This window comes from Cnephaeus nilssonii (genome assembly GCF_951640355.1).
Source record: "Cnephaeus nilssonii genome assembly, chromosome: 7".
NCBI lineage: Eukaryota > Metazoa > Chordata > Mammalia > Chiroptera > Vespertilionidae > Cnephaeus > Cnephaeus nilssonii.
Window position 1 is genome coordinate 69,366,468 of NC_137078.1, and position 9,001 is coordinate 69,375,468.

The following is a 9,001-nucleotide window of genomic DNA, read 5'->3' on the forward strand; positions in this document are numbered from 1 at the left end:
AAGAGGTCAGTGCCCCTGACTAAACAGGTATTACATGTTTTAAAAATTCTTGCAGCACACCAGTTGAAAAATCGCTAGTTTAAGATATCACTGCAGACCTGGCCAGTTGCTCAGTGGTTAGAGCATCGGCCTGCGAACAGAAGGGTCTTAGGTTTGATTCCTGGTCAAGGGCACCTACCTCAGTTGTAGGTTCCCCACCCCGGTAAGTGTGCCTAAGGGCGTATGCAGGGGGCAAACAATCCATGTGTCTCTCTCACCACATCAATGTTTCTCTCTCTCTCTCTCTCTCTCTCTCTCTCTCTCTCTCCTTACTCCTCCTCCTATACTCTCTCTAGAAATCAATGGAAAAAATATCCTTGGTTGAGGATTTAATTAATTAATTAAAATACTCCTGAAAAAGGAAACTCCTAGTACAAATGACTTCACTGGTTAATTTTATCAAATTTTTTAAGGAAGAACCAATGCTAACCTTATACAAACTCTTTCAGGAAATAGAGGAAGTATAAATACTTTCCAATTCATTTTATGACATCAGCATTACTCTGATACAAAAACCAGGTATTACAAAACGATAAAACTAGAATATCCCTCATAAACATGGATACAATACTTTTTTAATTTATTTTTTCTTGATTGACTAAGGTATTACATATGTGTCCTTATCCACCCATTGCCCCCCACCCCATCCCCCGCTTGTGCCCTCATCCCCTAGTGCAGTGGTCGGCAAACTCATTAGTCAACAGAGCCAAATATCAACAGTACAACGATTGAAATTTCTTTTGAGAGCCAAATTTTTTAAACTTAAACTTCTTCTAACGCCACTTCTTCAAAATAGACTCGCCCAGGCCATGGTATTATGTGGAAGAGCCACACTCAAGGGGCCAAAGAGCCACATGTGACTTGTGAGCCGCAGTTTGCCCCCCACGGCCCTAGTGTCTGTGTCCATTGGTTATGCTTATATGCATGCATACAAGTCCTTTGGTTGATCTCTCCCCTTTCCCTCCACCCTCCCCTGTCTTCCCTCTGAGGTTTGACGGTCTGATTGATGATGCTCTGTCTCTGGATCTGTTTTTGTTCATCAGTTTATGTTGTTCATTATATTCCCTAAATGAGTGAGATCATGTGGTATTTATCTTTCTCCAACTGACTTATTTCACTAAGCATAATGCTCTCCAGGTCCATCCATGCGGTTGCAAATGGTAGAAGTTCCTTCCTTTTTATAGCAGTGTAGTATTCCATTGTGTAGATGTACCACAGTTATTTAATCCACTCATCTGCTGATGGGAATTTAGGCTGTTTCCAAATCTTAGCTATGGTGAATTGTGCTGCTATGAATGAACATAGGGGTGCATATATCCTTTTTGATTGGTGTTTCTAGTTTTGTTGGATATATTCCTAGAAGTGGGATTACTGGGTCAAATGGGAGTTTCATTTTTAGTTTTTTGAGGAAACTCCATACTGTTCCCCTAAGTGGCTGCACCAGTCTGCATTCCCACCAGCAGTGCACGAGGGTTCCTTTTTCTCCACATCCTCAACAGCACTTGTCATTTGTTGATTTGTTGATAGCCATTCTGACAGGTGTGAGATGGTACCTCATTGACGTTTTGATTTGTATCTCTCAGATAATTAGTGAGTTTGAGCATGTTTTCATATGTATTTTGGCCTTCCTTATATCCTCTTTCGAAAAGTACCTATTTAGGTCCTTTGCCCATCTTTTGATTGGGTTGTTTATCTTCCTTTTGTTAAGTTGTATGAGTTCCCTGAAAATGTTGGAGATGAAACCCTTATCAAAGATAACATTGTCGAATATGTTCTCCCATGCAGTGGGCTTTCTTGTTGTTTTGTTGATGGTTTCTTTTGCTGTGCAGAAGCTTTTTATTCTGATGTACTCCCATTTGTTTATTTTCTCTTTAGTTTCCATTGCCCTAGGAGCTGTATTGGTGAAGATATTGCTTCAGTATATGTCTGAGATTTTGCTGCCTGTGGGTTCCTCTAAGATTTTTATGGTTTCCCATCTTACATTTAAGTCCTTTATCCATTTTGAGTCTATTTTTGTGTATGGTGTAAGTTGATTGTCTAGTTTCTTTTTTTTTTTGCATGTATCTGTCCAATTTTTCCCAACACCATTTATTGAAGAGACTGTCTTTTTTTAATGTATTTTATTGATTTTTTTACATAGAGGAAGGGAGAGGGATAGAGAGTTAGAAATATTGATGAGAGAGAAACATCAATCAGCTGCCTCCTGCACACCCACTACTGGGGATGTGCCTGCAACCAAGGTACATGCCCTGGATCGGAATTGAACCTAGGACCTTTCATTCCACAGGCCGACACTCTATCCACTGAGCCAAACTGGTTAGGACTGAAGAGACCGTCTTGATTCCATTGTATACTCTTGCCTCCTTTGTCAAATATTGAGCATAGTGGTTTGGGTCGATTTCTAGGTTCTCTATTCTATTCCATTGGTCTATATGTCTATTCTTGTGCCAGTACCAGGCAGTTTTGAGAACAGTGGCTTTGTAATATAGCTTGATATCTGGTATTGAGATCCCTCTTACTTTGTTCTTCTTTCTCAGGATTGCTGCAGCTGTTCAGTGTCTTTTTTTTAATTTTTATTCCAGATGAATTTTTATTTTAATTTTATTTTATATATTTTATTGATTTTTTACAGAGAGGAAGGGAAAGGGATAGAGAGTTAGAAACATCGATGAGAGAGAAACATCAATCAGCTGCCTCCTGCACACCCCCTACTGGGGATGTGCCCACAACCCGTACATGCCCTTGACCAGAATTGAACCTGGGACCCTTCAGTCTGAAGGCCAACGCTCTATCCACTGAGCCAAACTGGTTAGGGCTCCAGATGAATTTTTAAAGAGTTCGTTCTAGGTCTGTGAAATATGCCATTGGTATTTTAATGGAGAGTGCCTTGAATCTATAGACTGCTTTGGGTAGTATGGACATTTTAATGATGTTGATTCTACCAATCCATGAACACGGTATGTTCTTCCATCTGTTTATGACTTCCTCTATCTCTTTTTTCAGTATCCTGTAGTTTTTTGAGTACAGGTCTTTTACCCCCTTAGTTAAGTTTATTCCTAGGTATCTTAATTTATTTTTGGTGCAAGGTAAATGGGCTTGTTTTTTAAATCTCTCTTTCTGTAAGTTCACTATTGGGGTATAAAAATGCCATAGATTTCTGGGCATTAATTTTGTATTCTGCTACAGGATACAATACTTCTTAATGAAATATTAGCAAATAGAATTCAGCAATATGGATACAGTTTGAGCAAGTAAAATTTAGAGCAGAAGTACAAGGTTAGTTTAATATTCAAAGGTCAATCATTTTAATTCACCACATTAGCAAAATTTAGGAGAAAAGTCATATGATTAGCTCAATAGATGTAGAAAAGCATTTTCAGAACTCAATACCCATGCATGATAAAAATAGTAATAAAATGGAACTTCTTCAACCTTTGTAGGGCATTTATGCAAAAATGATAACTAACCTCATACTTAATTGTTAGACTGAATATTTTCCCACTTAGATCAGGAACAAGACAAGGATGCACACACACTACTTTTATTCAGTGTTGAATTGACTCTCCTAAGCAGTGAAATAGGCAAGAAAGAGAAATAAAAGGCATAGACATTAGAAAGGAAGTTATTTCATAATAACAAATTACTTAATGAGAAACGTAGTAAAAACATGTACACTCATGCACATGGAAAGTCACAAATATTGCTGACAAAATCTGTGAATAAATGGAGAAATATATTAGGTTCATGGATTGGAAAGCCCAGTACCACTAATCTCAAATTGATTAATGGATTTAACAGAATCACATTCAAATGCCTAGAGGCTACTTTTTCATAGAAAGTAACAAGCTGATTCTAAAATTTCTATTACAATGCAAAGTACCTATCAAAGTCAAAATAATTTTGAAGAGAACAATAAAGGTGGAGGACTAACTTTACTTAATTCTAAGACATACTATAATCCTTCACTAATAACAGAAATCCAAATTGGAAAGAAAGAAGTAAAATGATCTCTGTCTACAGATAATATGATCTCATATGTAGAAAACCCAAAAGGTTCTACACATGTGTGCGCGCGTGTGCACACACACACACACAACTTTAGAGCCAATAAATGAACTCAGCAAAGTTGCAGTATACAAAATCAACACACACAAAAAAGTTGCATTCCTATACACTAGCAATGAACAATACAAAAAGGAAATTTTACAATAGCATCAAAAATAATAAAATAATCAAGAATAAATTTAACCAAAGAGATGAAAGTCTTGTACAATGAAAACTACAAAATATTCCTGAAAAGGATTTAAAAATAAAAAAATAAAATAAGACATAAATAAATGGAAAGACATCCCATGTTCATGCATTGAAAAACTTAATTTTGTTAAGATGACAATGCCACCCCAAGTGATCTACCGATTCATTGTAAGCAATACACAGAAAGGGGTGTGAAGTGGCATTTCATGATTTTGATTTGCATTTCCCTAAAGACCAATGATGTTAAGCATCATTTCATGTGCTTATTGGCCATTTGTATATCTTCTTTTGAGTAATATCTATTCAATTCTTGTGCCCATTTTAAAATTGAGTTGTTTGTTTTTTGTTGTAGAGTTGTAGACATTCTTTTTAAAATATATATATTTTTATTGATTTCATAGAAACATCAATGATGAGAGAGAATCACTGATCAGCTGCCTCCTGCATGCCCCCACTGGGGATTGAGCCCGAAACCCGGGCATGTGCCCTGACTGGGAATCAAACCATGACCTCCTGGTTCATAGGTCGATGCTTAACAATGAGCTACACCAGCTGGGCTAATTGTAGACATTCTTTAAATATTTTGTTGATTCCTCATCTAACATGATTTGCAAATACTTTCATCTATTCTGTGGGTTGTCTTTTTCATTCTTTTGATAGTATTCTTTGATGTATGAAGATTTTTAATATTTACAAAGTTCCTTATATTTCCTGTTGCCTGTGTTTTTGATGTTATATCTAATAAATCATTGCCAGATCCAATGTCATGAAGCTTTCCCCCTATGCTTAATACTAAGAATTTTATGGTTTTTGTTTTTACATTTAGGTATTTGATCCATTTTGAATTAATTTTTGTCTGAGGTGTATGGTAAGGGTTCAACTTCATTCTTTTGCATATGGATATACAGTTTTCCCAGCACCATTTGTTGAAAAGACTATTCTTTTCCCCATTGAATGAGCTTGGCACCATTATTGAAAACCATTTGACCACTTCTTTCATTTGAGACCTGTTTCTTTGTCTCCACATTTTGGCTACTTCCCTGTGTTTGTTTCTATGTATTAAGTAGAGCCACTGTGTGTCCTGGAATTGGTAGAGTGGCCTTGTGTAGTAGGTGTCCTGTAGGGCCCAGTGGCTCAGCCTCTCCAGCCACCTGAGCTGGGCACTCTAGGTGTGCCCCTGTGTGGGCTGTGTACAGTATTGTAGTTGAGCCTTGATTGCTGTCCGTGTCACTGGGAGGAACTGACCTCCATGCCAATTGGCTCTGAGGACCAGCTGTGTCTACAATGGAAGAGCTGCTATGCAGGAGATAACCCTATGGAGCAGGACTTGCTTCAGTGGGGCTTTGGTGCTAACTGAATCTGCCCCTTTAGTGTGTCACTTGTGGATGTGTAGAGTTGTAATCTGGTATGGTCTATAGCTATCCACCAGGTGCATTGGCTCTGGGGCCTCCCAGGAGGTGCAAAGTCAGCCATTGCCTGGGGCCACCCAGCAAGAGCTACAGAGAGATCTGCAGATGGCTGCTATTTGCATTGGGCTAGGAAGTGCCAGATGAGGCCCAACTGTGAGGCAAGGCTGGCTGGTACTAGCACCGGGTCTTGGGTCTTTTATTGATAGGTTTGAGGCATGCTGATTGTTTAAGAGATTTTAGAAAAGTCTGAAGCCTGAGCCAGGACAGGCCATTCATATGGAAAAGCAGCTGCAAACAGCGTGGATGGGGCTGTAAATTGGTTAGGGCTGGGTCTCAGGGAATCACGAGGGCAGAGCAAAGAGTGTGGGCCATGCTGACTGAAACTCAGATATGGCTGCCAGTCAGCTCTGCAATAAGGGAGGTCCCAGCACAGGAACAATGACCCCTGTAAAGATCCTGTCTGGGACAAAGCTGCCCCAAGTTCCTGCTCTGATGCCAGACAGTCCAGTTCCTCTCTCTATGTCCCTGGATTCCCCCAAAGCTGCCACCAGGTGCTGGAGCTCAGAGGAACTGGGACCATGTAAGTTTGTGTGGGGGCCCTTTAAGAGAAACACCTGGGACTCCAGCAGCCTCCATGTCACTCAGTCACAATCCCAGCTGGTTTTTACAGCTAGAAGTTATGGGACTTCTCTTCCCAGCTCTGGAACCCTGGGCTGGGGGGCTGGTGTGGGGCTGGGACCCAGTGCTATTCACAGGTGACCTCTGCAGGATGATATCCCTCCCAATCAAAGAAATGCCACACATGGGTGTCAGACCAGCCCCTTCGGTGCCTTCACCCCTCCTATCAGTCTCAATGCACTTTCTTCTTTATTTCTCTAGTTATAGGACTTCCATTCAGCTAGATTTCAGGTGCTTCTGAATGATGGTTGTATTATATTTTAGTTGTAATTTTGATGTGGTTGTGGGAGGCATTGAGTACCAGCGTTTACCTATGCCGCCATATTGGTTCTCCTCAAGTACTTCTTTTAATCATTCTGTTAGTGTAGGTCTACAGTGACAAATTTAGTTTTCCTTCATCTGAGAATGTCTTGGTTTTCTCTTCATTCCTGAAGGATATTTTTGCTGGGAATGATTCTGGGTTAAGATTTATTGTCATTCAGCATTTAAAAAGTTTTGGGCCACTTCTTTCTGGCTTCCAAGGATTTTAATGAGAAAGCCATTGTCATTTGAATTTTCTCTGATAGATGAGGCATTGTTTCTCTCCATGATTTCAAAATTTTTAATTTGTCTTTAGTTTTCAGAAGTTTGACTATGATGTTTTGATTTGGATTTACTTGGGTTTATTCTTTCTGGGGTTCATTCAGATTCTTGAATATGTAGGTTCATGTCTTTTGCCACATTTAGGAAATTTTCAGCCATTATTTCTTCAAGTACTTTTTCAGCCATGCCCTCTTTCTCTTCCCCTTTTAGGACTCAGATCACATAAATATTAGATCTTCTGTTGTAGTCCACAGATTCCTGAAGATCTGTTCATTTTTTCTTTTTAGTCTATTTCTTCTTTGTTGTTCAGATTGAGTAATTTCTATATTTCTATTTGTAGGTTACTGATACTTCCTTGTGACCCCTCTATTCTGCTGTTGAGTTCATCCATTGAATTTTTCTTTTGGTTATATTTTTCAATTTGAAAATTTCGATTTGGTTCATCTTTACATTTTCTAATTTTTGCCAAGAATTTCTATTTTTTCATTTGTTTCAAGCATATTTGTAATTGCTCAATGAAGTATTTTATGATGGTTGCTTTAAAAGGTCTAATATGTCTAACATCTCTGTAATTTATGGTTGCCAGCTATTGATTGTCCTTTTTTTTTCATACTTCAGTTTGAGATTTTCCTCATTCTGGGTAGGAAGCATGATTTTTGACTGATACTTGGGTATTGGGAATTATGTGTATGAAACTCTGGATTTTATCTGTTTTAGCCAGGTTTCTCTGACTCTGCTATAGCAGAGGAGAAAAGTGGCACATCACCTCATTACTGCCAGGTTGGATTAGAAGTCCAAGTTTCTGATTTAGACTTCAACTGTTACCTCCTGCTGAGGAAAGATAGGAGAGCCTCATTACTGCTCCCCATGTGACCTGCACTTACAGTACTGGGGAGGAGGGAAGTAGGCTCATTACTGCTGGGCAGTGGTGAAAGTCCTGACTCTCTACTAGGCCTCCTCTGACAGTACCACCATTTTCATTTTTAAAAAATGTAATGTATTTAAATGTAAATTTCTATAACTTAATTTTTAAAGTGTCTACTTTATACAACTGGCTCACAAAATTCTTGAAAATTTAACAATCAGTTTTCACGAGCCAGTAGGAGCTGGCTCCAGCACAACTCTGTTAAAATGCAATGACCTTTGATCCAGCAACTCTACTACTAGGAATCTACCCTAAGGAATTCTAAATTTCTCTTAAATTCATCTGTACAACTGTTTACTTGACATCTCTTATTATGTGTCTAATAGGCATGTCAAACTTATTATATCCAAAACTAAATCCTTAGTTTTTATTCCATAAAACTTATTCTTCTCCTGTGTTTTCTATCTCAATAAATGACCCACCATCACCGAAATGCTCAGGTATTAATAATCAGCCTTGACTCCTCTCTTCCTCTTACATCATCTGTACTATTAGCAAATCCTACTGCCTGCATCACCAAAATATATTATGAATCTGATGACTTCTTACCTTCTTCATCATTGAACCTCATTGGTTCTACATAGCTGGTATACCAACCTGTGAAGTAATTACTATGGCTTTGTCTGGCCAAGACCGAGTTATACCCATCTCTGGGGACCTTACCCAAAGCATCTTGATAGATTGATTCTGGTAAAAATAGGATTTTGGCTATAATGTTGCAGCATAATCAGTTAATTACTTAAGTTATAAATATTAAACAATTTCATACATATATAATATAGGAGACTAAGTAGGAAACCAGGAAAGAAAAATAAACCCAGCATTTAGTGCTTATAATGCTCTATAAAATATTTTCATGTATATCATGCTTTCAAATGTGAGTTAATTTATGTGACCTAAACAAATCTTTTTTTTAAAAAAAGGTTATTTTTTTCCCTCTCTCTATTCTGTCATTCTTTCAAGCTAACCATCCACCCTACAGCCAGGTTAAAAAAGGTATTTTTAATGATCTAGAGCCAGTTTGTTCTTTTAAAAAGACAATGCTTAATCTGTCTTTTTCGTATAGAATGGAATAATGTGATAATACATGCAAATTCATGATAAATTCCTCTAA